This window comes from Polypterus senegalus, chromosome 7 (assembly GCF_016835505.1).
Source record: "Polypterus senegalus isolate Bchr_013 chromosome 7, ASM1683550v1, whole genome shotgun sequence".
NCBI classification, from domain to species: Eukaryota; Metazoa; Chordata; class Cladistia; order Polypteriformes; family Polypteridae; genus Polypterus; species Polypterus senegalus.
The window spans coordinates 174,863,337-174,875,460 of NC_053160.1; positions in this window are offsets into that span (position 1 = coordinate 174,863,337).

Consider the following 12,124-nt stretch of genomic DNA (forward strand, 5'->3'; position numbering starts at 1 on the left):
ATTTGACTTTGCTGAGATCTCAGCTGAAACTCAAGAGGAGACACGTATGAGACTACCGGGGGAGAAAAATCTAAGATATATGAGACATTTGTTTTTTGTCATTGTTGTTTAGGAGAAACCAAATAGTTATTAAGGAGATGTTTGCGTGTTTTTTATTATTTTCAATTCCACCTTCTTTTAGCAGTGTCTCCACAACTGTTCACATCTCACCCTGTCTTTTACATCATTTTCTGCCACACTCACTGCCTTCATGTTCTCCCTCACCACACCCTTAAACCTCCTCTTGCCTGGCAGTTTCATCCTCAACATTCTTTACCCGTTGTACCGTTCATCTATCTTCTACTCAAACCATCTCAGTCTCGCCTCTCTCACTTTGTCACCAAACTGTCGTACCTGTGTTGTCCCTTTAATGGACTCCTTCCTAATCCTGTCTACCCTCCTTACTCCAAGCAAACATCGTAGCATCTTCAACTCTGCCACTTCCAGAGTTTTCATTCCTGTGGGTTCATAACCTCCTGCAACCCGGAATTTAAAGTATAATATAATGAAACACTAAGATCTGTGTGTCCAGTCCTTCAGAGCAATCTGATTGGTCAGTTTGGCTTTGGTGTGATTGGTCAGTTTGGCTTTGGTGATGTGATTGAAAGAGAAAGTGTGAGACGCATAAGGAGGAAATCCGGTATATGAGGCATGCTGGGAGTGTCACCGCTAAAGATGAGACGTATAAAAGGGGGCAGGAGGCGACAAAGGTGCCACTAAAATAAAGATGGCATCTGAGAGGCAGGCAATATACGCATACACTCGAGAGAGAGCGCTGGTGAAGAGATGCTCAGACCCACGCGGATACCAAGGAAAAGCATTGAAGGTATACATATGACAGATTTTTTTGCAGATGATGTTGTCCTGTTTGCTTCATCAGGCCGTGATCTTCAGCTCTCTCTGGATCGGTTCGCAGCTGAGTGTGAAGCGGCTGGGATGAGAATCAGCACCTCCAAATCCGAGACCATGGTCCTCAGCCGGAAAAGGGTGGAGTGCCCTCTCAGGGTTGGGGGAGAGATCCTGCCCCAAGTGGAGGAGTTCAAGTATCTCGGGGTCTTGTTCACGAGTGAGGGAAGAATGGAGCGAGAGATCGACAGGCGGATCGGTGTGGCATCCGCAGTGGTGGAAGCTCTGCATCGGTCTGTCGTGGTGAAAAAGGAGCTGAGCCGTAAGGCAAAGCTCTCAATTTACCAGTCGATCTACGCTCCTACCCTCACCTATGGTCATGAGCTATGGGTAGTGACCGAAAGAACGAGATCGCGAATACAAGCGGCTGAAATGAGTTTCCTCCGCAGGGTGTCTGGGCTTTCCCTTAAAGATAGGGTGAGAAGCTCAGTCACCCAGGAGGGGCTCAGAGTAGAGCCGCTGCTTCTCTGCATCGAGAGGAGTCAGATGAGGTGGCTCGGGCATCTGATCAGGATGCCTCCTGGACGCCTCCCTGGTGAGGACACGCTGGAGGGACTATGTCTCCCGGCTGGCCTGGGAACGCCTCGGGATTCTCCCGGAAGAGCTGGAAGAAGTGGCCGGGGAGAAGGAAGTCTGGGCCTCTCTGCTTAAGCTGCTGCCCCCGCGACCCGACCTCGGATAAGCGGAAGAGGATGGATGGATATACATATGACAAGAGAGAGCTAGTATCTTAAAATTATTTTATTGCCCATCTTCCTCAGGTAGTGTGGCTAGTCTTCTTATATAATATGCTACTGTGGCTGTCCATTTGTCGGTACAGGATTTTAAATCACCTATAGCGCGCAAACAGTTTGAACTATTGACCTGAAGTTTGGTACACATATACTACGTGAGCGTCTACTGTCTGCTTTCAGGGTGATGATTGACCTCCAACGTTATTCCTCCTTATATTTTTATTTTATTGTAAAATAAACTCTCGGCAGCTTCCAGCAGGGTGGCACATGCCTACAGACGCCGTTCTCATACCCTACCACCTTCGTCGTCACTTCTCCTACTTCATATCTTAAATCATTCTTCAGGCAGATTGAAGACTTAAATGCCAGCTTAAGTGAAAAATTAAGGAAAAAGTACTAAGTAATTGCAACACAAACACTGACTTAATCAGTTTTAACGTGAAAAGATGCCAGCGAAAGAAGAGAAGAAGTGGGCCGCTAGGGTGAAGAAAAGAAGAGCTGCTCAGAAAGCAGCAAGCGCATCAACCTCTGAGTGAACGAATGGTAAACGTACAGAGAAAGAGGATGACAACTAAAAGTCAAGTGTATTCACTGTACGTTATCATGCAGTGTGCCGTTACTGGTACTGTATAATAATATAACATCTTGTACATCTCTGTAGAGAGAAGTCAAGCAAAATGGCCCCTTTTATTGGCTAACTAAAAAGATTACAATATGCAAGCTTTCGAGGCAACTCAGTCCCCTTCCTCAGGTAAGATGTAATCATCATGTTTATAATCTCGCCCTAAGAAGGGGCCTGAGTTGCCTCGAAAGCTTGCATATTGTAATCTTTTTAGTTAGCCAATAAAAGGGGTAATTTTGCTTAACTTCTCAACACATCCGTAATGGCTAACAACAACAGCAACAACAACAACATTTATTTCTATAGCACATTTTCATACAAAAAGTAGCTCAAAGTGCTTTACATAATGAAGAATAGAAAAATAAAAGACACAGTAAGAAAAATAAGTCAACATTAATTAACATCGAATAAGAGTAAGGTCCTATGGCCAGGGTGGACATGAAAAAACAAAAAAAACTCCAGACGGCCGGAGAAAAAAAATCAAATCTGTATTGATTCCAGACCATGAGACCACCCAGTCCCCTCTGGGCATTCTACCTAACATAAATGAAACAGTCCTTTTTAGATTTAGGGTTCTCACAGAAGGACTTGATGATGATGGTCACGTAGACTTCTGGCTTTTGATCCATCCATTATTGTTGGTAACATGGTACAACACCCCAGTACTGCTTGTACGTTCCTCTAATGACTTGCCGTCCAGTCTGAAGCCGTTTCCTGCCTTGTGCCCATTGCAGCTGGTATAGGCTCCGGTCCCTTATGCCTCTGAATTACATTAAGGCGTATTTGAGGCTGTTATGTTTTAATATGAGCCATATGAATGTGCTGCATGGCGTGTTGGGACTTTAAAAGTTGTGCAACTTTGAGTGCCTGGCCACTGTGCAGGTTACTATGTAAGTTAGCTAAGTTTATTACCCTCAAGGAGACATCATGGTAGTGCGGTAAAGATAGGAATCGGACCGGACTGGACTACAAAGAAATGTGTACGTGGTGCACCTCAGCAGCGTCTGCACTGGGCACAGCTCTGTCTGTTGCCTCTTTTCTTCATGAGGCTGTGCCCCATTAAAGTCTTGCTCACTGTCTGTCTGAGTTTACACGTTCTCTAAGTGTATACAATACAATACAATACAATACAGTTTATTTTTGTATAGCCCAAAATCACACAGGAAGTGCCGCAATGGGCTTTAACAGGCCCTGCCTTTTGACAGCCCCCCAGCCTTGACTCTCTGAGAAGACAAGGAAAAACTCCCAATAAAAACCTTGTAGGGAAAAATGGAAGAAACCTCGGGAAAGGCAGTTCAAAGAGAGACCCCTTTCCAGGTAGGTTGGGCGTGCAGTGGGTGTCAAAAGTAGGGGGTCAATACAATACAATATACAGAACAGAACAATTCCTTAAGACAGCATAATAAAAATTTTAGAATTACGGTTTAACAGTAGATGATATGACATAATTAGGTTTCGATATTTTTAGAGTCCTGGAGACCTCATCCATCTAGCTGCATCTCCATTTGGCCATGCCACGGCTGAAACATTGCTCCGATGAAAGGACCCCTCTTTCCCATGATTCCTGTGATCCTCCATCAGGGATGACTTTACCATAGGCAGGCAAACAACTTGGCAGGTGGGCCGTGGCACCAATGGCCAGATTTGGGTACCGAGAAAAGAAACAGAATAGGTGAGGGTTAGTATTCAAATATAATTATCATGTTACTTATGTTATAGTGCTAATGACTAACAACAGAGATGCAGTATGTACAGTTAATCAGCAGCTCTAGTCAGGATATGCTAAACTGAAGTAGTGAGTCTTCAGCCGGGATTTAAAGGCTGAGACCGAGGGGCATCTCTTATGGAAGCAGGAAGACCATTCCACAGTTTAGGGGCCCTGTAACTAAAAGCTCGACCTCCCACTGTTATTTTATTAATCCTTGGAATCCTAAGCAGACCGGCATCTTGAGATCTTAATGTGCTCAGGTTTGTAAGTCATGATAAGTTCAGACAAGTAAGCGGACCTTGGCCATTTAATGCTTTATATGTTAAAAGGAGGATTTTGAAATCTGCCCTAAATTTAACTGGGAGCCAGTGTAAAGATTTAAGAACTGGGGTTATGTGTTCATATTTTCTTGTTCTTGTAATAATTCTTGCAGCGCATTTTGGATTAACTGGAGGCTGTATAGAGAACAGTTTGAACAGCCAGTGAACACCGCATTGCAGTAGTCAATCCTACTAGAGATAAATGCATGAATTAATTTCTCACAATCCTGTTTATTTAGAAAGCGCCTTAATTTCCTAACATTTTTAAGATGGAAAAACATGTTTTGGACGACTTTGTAATATGCGCTTTAAATGACATGCTAGAGTCAAAGATAACTCCTAGATTGCGGGCTGATTCAGTAAAATTAATTGGGATTCCAACTGAGTTAAATGACGACAAAATATTGCTGTGATCAGCGTCATTCCCTCCAACAATTAACATCTCTGTTTTATCTGTATTTAAAGACAAGTAGTTCTCATTCATCCATTCCTTTAATTCACTAACACAACTAATTAAAGACAACATCGGAGAAACTTCATTTGATTTAAATGAAAGGTATAACTGGGTGTCATCTGCATACGAGTGAAAATTAACATTATGTTTCCTAATGAGAGATCCCAGTGGAAGCATGTAAAGTGAAAACAGTAAAGGTCCCAGTACTGAGCCCTGGACACCATATTGAACTTCTGTGTATAATGATGGAGTACTGTCAGCACATTTCTGTACATACTGGAATCGATTTGATAAATAAGAACTGAACCAAGCGAGCACGGGCCTGTAAGCCCAACATCGTTTTCTAGCCTGTGCAGTAAAATAGAATGGTCAATGGTGTCAAATGCTGCACTTAAGTCCAACAACATAATTACAGTGGAATTTCCTTCATCAGAGGATATCAGAATGTCATTTACAACCCGTGTTAGTGCCGTTTCTGTACTATGACCAGTGCGAAAGCCAGACTGGAATTTCTCAAATAAATTGTAATGCATAAGGTGTGACTGAAGCTGACTGGCGACTACTTTTCTAGTATTTTAGAGAGAAATGGTAAATTTGAAATAGGCCTATAGTTATTTAGTATGTGTGGGTCTAGGTCTGACTTTTTAAGTAAAGGTTTAATGACTGACACTTTTAGTGCATCAGGTACTGTGCCATGCAATAATGAACTATTGATAATGTTAGAATGGTGCTGCAAGAACATCCATTGCACTTTTACTAGTTTTGTTGGCACTGGATCTAGGGAACAAGTAGTGGGCTTCATTTTAAATTAAAGTTAAGACTTCCTGCTCAGTTACAGGATTAAAATTATTAAAGTGCTGAATGCAATGTGAGCAGGGTCTGCTAAGCTAGTATTTGGTTTGTACTGTGATGCTGAGATCTGGGATCTTATATTTTTAATTTTCTCATTGAAGAAGTTCATAAAGTCTGTACTGCTAATATCTGTTGGTATTTTGCACTGTTGATCTGAATTCCCATTTGTTAATTTAGCCACTGCTCTAAAAGTACCCTAGGATTTTTATTATTGCTATCTATTAATGTAGAATAGTATTCTGAGCGAGCTTTAAAGAGGGCCTTTTATATTTATTAACACTCTCTGTCCATGCAATTTGAAAGACATGTAGCTTTGTTGTTCTCCATCTGCTCCAGTTTTCGACACTCTAATTTAAGAGCTCGAGTATTTTCATTAAACCAGGGAGAGTTTCTATGTGCTTTGATCACTTTTGTTTTAGGGGAGCCACTGTGTCCAGAGCATCTCTCAAGGTCACATTATAATGTGATGTTAGCTGATCTAAATTGTTTTCCACGTTTACATTTGATGTTAACTGATCTAAATGGTTTTCCACAATTACACTCGACTTACTCAAGGTATCTATAAATTTTGAAGCAGAATTACAATCTAGATGTCGCACTGTCTTTGTTTTAATCTGCGAGTGCTGGCATGGGCAGAACTAAATCAAACGTAATTAAGAAGTGATCGGAAATAACTACATTTAATGGAGTAATATTTAAATTTTGAATTTCAACTTTGTAAGTTATAATTAAATCTAATGTATGGTTATGATTATGAGTTGGACCTTTGACAATCTGACAAAATCCTACTGAATTTAACAAATAAGTAAAACATTTGCTAAAAGTGTCAGTTTCCACATCAATGTGTACATTAAAATCCCCCATCAGAACTACGTGATCATAATTTATAGCCAAATCAGACAGAAGGTTGCTAAATTCAGTCATGAACAATGAATATGGCCCTGGTGGTCTGTAGACTAGCACTATAATTGTGTTGGAATCTGTTTTAATATTTAAAATGAATGCCTCAAAGGATGTAAAGTTGCCTAAATTTTTAGGAGTGATTTGCATTTTGTTACAATGAATTATTCCAAGGCCTCCTCCTCGACCAGAATCTCTAGACTTATGAAGGAACGAGTATCCATCTGGTGACGCCTCAGCTAGGGGAACAGTGTCACATTTACTAAGCCAGGTTTCAGTAAGAAGACACAGATCAGATTTTGTACTTAATATATATCATTTACCAAAACAGCTTTAGTGCCAAGAGAGCGAATGTTCAATAAACAGCATTTAAAACTGCATGGTTCTTTCTGAACTGCTGATATATTTTTTGTTTTAATTTGAATTAAATTTCTATTACAGATGCCCCTGGTGGAGTGTCTAGTTTTATCCCTTGGTCTAATTATACACCTTATTTTTTGGTTATCAATTAATTTATGGTTTGTTTCAAGACTAAATTTACTGGATGCCCCACAACAGGGATTAAGTGTATGCATATCATTTTCTCCACGTACTCCAGTTTACCCCCAGTAGCCTAAAGTTGGGCAGTTCTAATAATCCGTTACTCTTAAACTGGTGTTGTCCATGTGGTGGCTCTGAAGCTGGGGATCTGCGCCGATAATCTGAAGGTTGCTGGTTTGAATCCCGTAAGCTGCAGGAGTAACTCTTGAGCAAGGCCCTTAATTTACAGTCGCTCCGTCCCGGGTGTGACGTTAATCTGTCATCCAGCCCTGCAAGGAGGTCCTCCACAGCTTGCATGGAAATCTTGGGGGTTGGTGGCAGGATTGGCACTCCAGCCACCGTATTAAAAAACCTCCCATAATTCCAGTGTGGTGCTGAGGGATCACCTGCTGCACTGGGGTCCCAGTCCACGTCGTGTGGTGGGTGCTATCAGCACATGCTATCACCCCCTCTCCAGGGTCTCTAGCCAGGGTGTTGCATGTGTTTTTGTGAATGTGCCTCCTGTTGAGCAGCTGCTACGTTCAGGCCTGGTTTGTGTCTTTTGACGCTCCGGCTGCCTACAATGGCGAATGGAACGGTGGCTTGTTACTTGCAGTGAATGCATCATAAGTGTTGTCTATGGAGCAGCTAGCTAATCTATCGAATGATTTTGCAATTTAGAGAAAGTGTTGTCATTTAAAGATCTACTGTTTGCATGGAGACCTCCGCGTCAACTAAAGTTGGGATTCTGATGAGACAATTTGCAATCCAAATCCTCCTCAGAATTGTTCTTCGAGCCAATTTATTAAGTCGGCAGTCCTGGAGAGCTGTTGGTGTGGGGGGATCAATTAGGGTGGGTAGGGAGGGGTAGCATGGGGGGGAGGATGGGTGTTGTCAGATCTGATAAACAGCGAAGCCCACGAGGAATGGTCTTTGTGACCCTCATTTCAAAGCCGAGTTATTTCAAACTTCTCAGGCTGCACCCTTTCTTTTCCCCCCTTTGCATTGCAACCATTCCACTTCCGAGATTCCAAAGGATTTCTTTTGCAGTTGGACAATTGCAACCTTTTATAAATGGATGATTTCAACAAAATCTTTGGGACAATCGGCGGGTGAGGCGCGCTTTATGGTTGTCAGCGCTGGGTGATGGAGGCAGAGGAGAACGTAGCTTCTTATCTGCTTCACCCCACTCTAGTGCCATTTACTAATTCCACAAGTGACGGCATTTCCATTTACTGTTACTTTAATGTAATGTTTTATTGTTGTTTCATTCATCTTTGTATTTTTTAGGAATTAAATTGAAGAACTTCTTTAAACTGCTGTTTAACAATAGGACTGAAAGAAGCATTCACATCCGCTCCAAATTGTTTTGGACACACCGGCGAGTCGGCTTTGGTAAGCTGTTCTGGGCTGAATGATCTGAGCTCTTTAAAACATTTCTTATGCTTGAATAGTCTGAAGTGCAGTCAGTTGTGCAGTGTCCTCCATCATGTTTGGGACAGACACATTTCTGCTTGATTTAGCAGAAACAATTCAGACATCGTGATTAAAGTGCACATTGCAGACATTTCAGTCACATGACACTTGTTCTCCACGGTCCCCCCATTTCAGGGTACACAGCAATAGCAGGCCTATTAACGCCGTTGTCATATTTAGTCCTTTGTCACGTATCCCAGCATGCAATGACTGCTTGAACTCTGCGAACCACAGACATCACCAGGTGCTGAGGGTCTTCTCTGGTGATGCTTTGCCAAGGCTCTAATTCAGCCATCTTCAGCTCCTGCTTGTTTCAGAGGGGCTTGTCTCCTTACGCTTTCTCTTCAGCATATGGAAGGTCTGCTCAATTGGTTTGAAATTGGGTGACTGGTTTGGCCATTCAAGAATCTTCCATTTTTAGCTTTGATAAACTCCTGTGTGACCTCAGCAGGATGTTTGGGGTCATTATCTTGTTGGAGGATGAAGTGCCGTCCAGTGAGTTTGGAGACATTTGCTGGGACCTGAGCAGATCAGATGTTTCCCTTCACCTCAGAATTCAGTGTGCTGCTGCCCTCAGCAGATCCATCACCAATGAACTGAAGTGTGCCAGGACCTATGATAGTCATACGTGCCAAAGCCATAACACCCCCAACACCGCCATGTTTAACAGATGTGGTGGTCTGCTTTGGATCTCAGGCAGTTCCTTTTAAGCTCCACACTTTGCTCTTGCCATCACTCTGATGAGGTTCATCTTTGTCTTTTGTGTCCACAAGACCTTTTCCCAGAATTCTGCAGGTTCTTTGAAGTCCTTTATTCACAAACTGTAATCTGGCCATCCTGTTTGTGTGGCTATCTAGTGGTCTGAATCTTGCAGTATGGCCTCTGTGTTTCAGTTCATGAAGTCTTCTGCTGATAGTCGTCTCTGACACACACACCTCGGCCCCCCGAAGACTTTCTGATCTGTCACACAGGCGTTTGGGGCTTTTTCTTTACCATACTGAGGATTCTTCTGTCATCAGTAGTGGGGGTCTTCCTTGGCCTTGCAGTCCCTTAGTGATCTCTGAGCCCACCAGTGTGTTCTTTCTTCTTCATGCTATTCCAGACAGTTGATTTTGGTCATCCTAAGGTGTTACTGGTGTCTCTAATGGTTTTATTCTTGTTCTTCAGCCTCATAATGGCTTCTTTGACTTTCATTGGCACAGCTCTTGTCATCATGTTGAGCAATGGCAACTACAGACTCCAAAGGGTAGAAGTGAGCCGAGGTATCTGAGGAAGCCATGAAACCCACCTGAGGAATCACAAACACATGATGGTGCCCTGAAATGGGGAGCACCGTGTAGAGAAAGTGTTGTGTGTAAATCCCCTTAAATGAAAGTCTGCAATGTGCACTTTAATCACGATGTCTGAAGTATTTGATTTGTAATTTTAAACTGGGGAGGGGGACATTAAGGAAAAATGTGTCTTTGTCCCAAACATTATGGAGGGCACTGTATGCTTCCATAAGTTTTCCCTAAAGAAACCTTTCATCAACAAGAAAGTGGAGACGTTAGCTTTTATAGGCTCCTAACTCCTGTTGTTGCCATCTAGCAATTTGTGAGAAGGTCTCCTGGCTTCAGTGGTGGGCTCTACCCGACTTTGTGGATACACGACACAAATCCAGTCCATTAAATGGTAAATTTTGCACAAAGATTTGGAAGTCTTTATTCACACAGAGAACCACAGACACTTGGAATAAGTGACCAAGTAGTGTGGTAGACAGTAGGACTTTAGCAACTTTCAAAACTCAACTTGATGTTATTTTAGAAGAATTAAGTAGATAGGACTTGTGGGCTGTTCTTGTCTAGATTGTTCTAGACTGTTCTAATGTTCAGTTTTACAGTATCCAGCCTCACCTGCTCAGCCAGTCAGATTTTTGGAGCCATCCTGTGTACTGGGCAGGCTGCAGATGTTCTTCACAGTGGACCCTCTGTGAGGAAGCCTCTCACTGTGCTAAGTACAATATCTGTGGAAAAATGCATCGCACCTTCTTGGCTCTTCTGAGGAGTCACGCAAGTAAGAATTTCATTGCACTACACACACTTGACCAACCTGATTTGAGAAATTCTAATACATACATCACTTAGCATGTGGAACTGGAATGGCTCACCACCGCTGAGCATCTTTCAATTAGTTACCTTTGGCCGTAATCAACAAGCAAGCTCCAAAATAATTCCAAATGAATTGAAAATGTGCCATCCATTCCTTGTCAGTAGATTTCAATGATTGAGGTCCAACGTGTTTCCCCAGTCTTGGTGCCTCGAATGTATCCTCACTCGACTGCCTACTTAACTAAAGTCATTACTAGTCGAGCAGACTCCCGCAGTGATGCTCACTTTACACCACAAAAGACCTGCTAGTGTAAACACAGCTCAGTGCATGGGATTGGATGCTTAAAAATGTGTGTAAACGAACAGGCATCCTTTTGTATCTGATTTGGAGACTTGACTGCTATGCCACATCAGTGTTGTAATCTGAGGTTTAGGGTCCCTGTCTTGGATTTTTTTTAGGTCTCGTTTTATACTAACAGTCCTCTGCCTCCACCCAGTCCCGCGCTTGACTATGTGACTGTGCAGCGTCCTGTATAACCGTCAGGAACCGCAGGCTACTTCTTCTGCTCCTTGAAATCAAAGCAACAAGTGCCATGTCTGTAAAAGTAAAAAATCAAAAGCAACTTGTGTATGAGAGCTGATTGAAAAGTTACGGGATAGTTATGGGATAACCCCGATCTCATATGAACGTGAAAAAATATCTTGTATGTACAGAAAAGTATCCTGCATGTACGAGAGATTTTCACATACGAGAGTTTTCACATATATGAGAGTTCTTTTAAAAGTTACGGAAGCTCTGAACCACACAATGAAATAAAATGAATGGGATAACCTCAATCTCGTATGTGTGTCAAAATATCTCCTATGTACGGGATACTTTCAAGTATGTACAGTACGGGGTACCCAAAGCTACCTTTGTTATATACTGTATAATATATAAATATACTAGCAAAATACCCGCGCTTCGCAGCGGAGAAGTAGTGTGTTAAAGAAGCAATGAAAAAGAAAAGGAAACATTTTGAAAATAACGTAACATAACGTAACGTTCGCTGCCTTCTCAATTATATAATGCATGTTTTCTTCAACGCTTTTTTGAGGTCTTCCTGGTTTTCTATGTACTGCGTGATTACGTGGGAGGCGTGATGATGTCACACGAAACTCCGCCCCCACAGCGTTCAAGCTCATCTCCATTACAGTAAATGGAGAAAAACTGCTTCCAGTTATGACCATTACGCGTAGAATTTCGATATAAAACCTGCCCAACTTTTGTAAGGAAGCTGTAAGGAATGAACCTGCCAAATTTCAGCCTTCCACCCACACGGGAAGTTGGAGAATTAGTGATGAGTCAGTGAGTGAGTGAGTGAGTGAGTGAGGGCTTTGCCTTTTATTAGTATAGATGAATAGTATGGGTGGCGCAGTGGTAGTGCTGCTGCCTCGCAGTTAGGAGACCCGGGTTCACTTCCTGGGTCCTCCCTGCGTGGAGTTTGCATGTTCTCCCCGTGTCTGC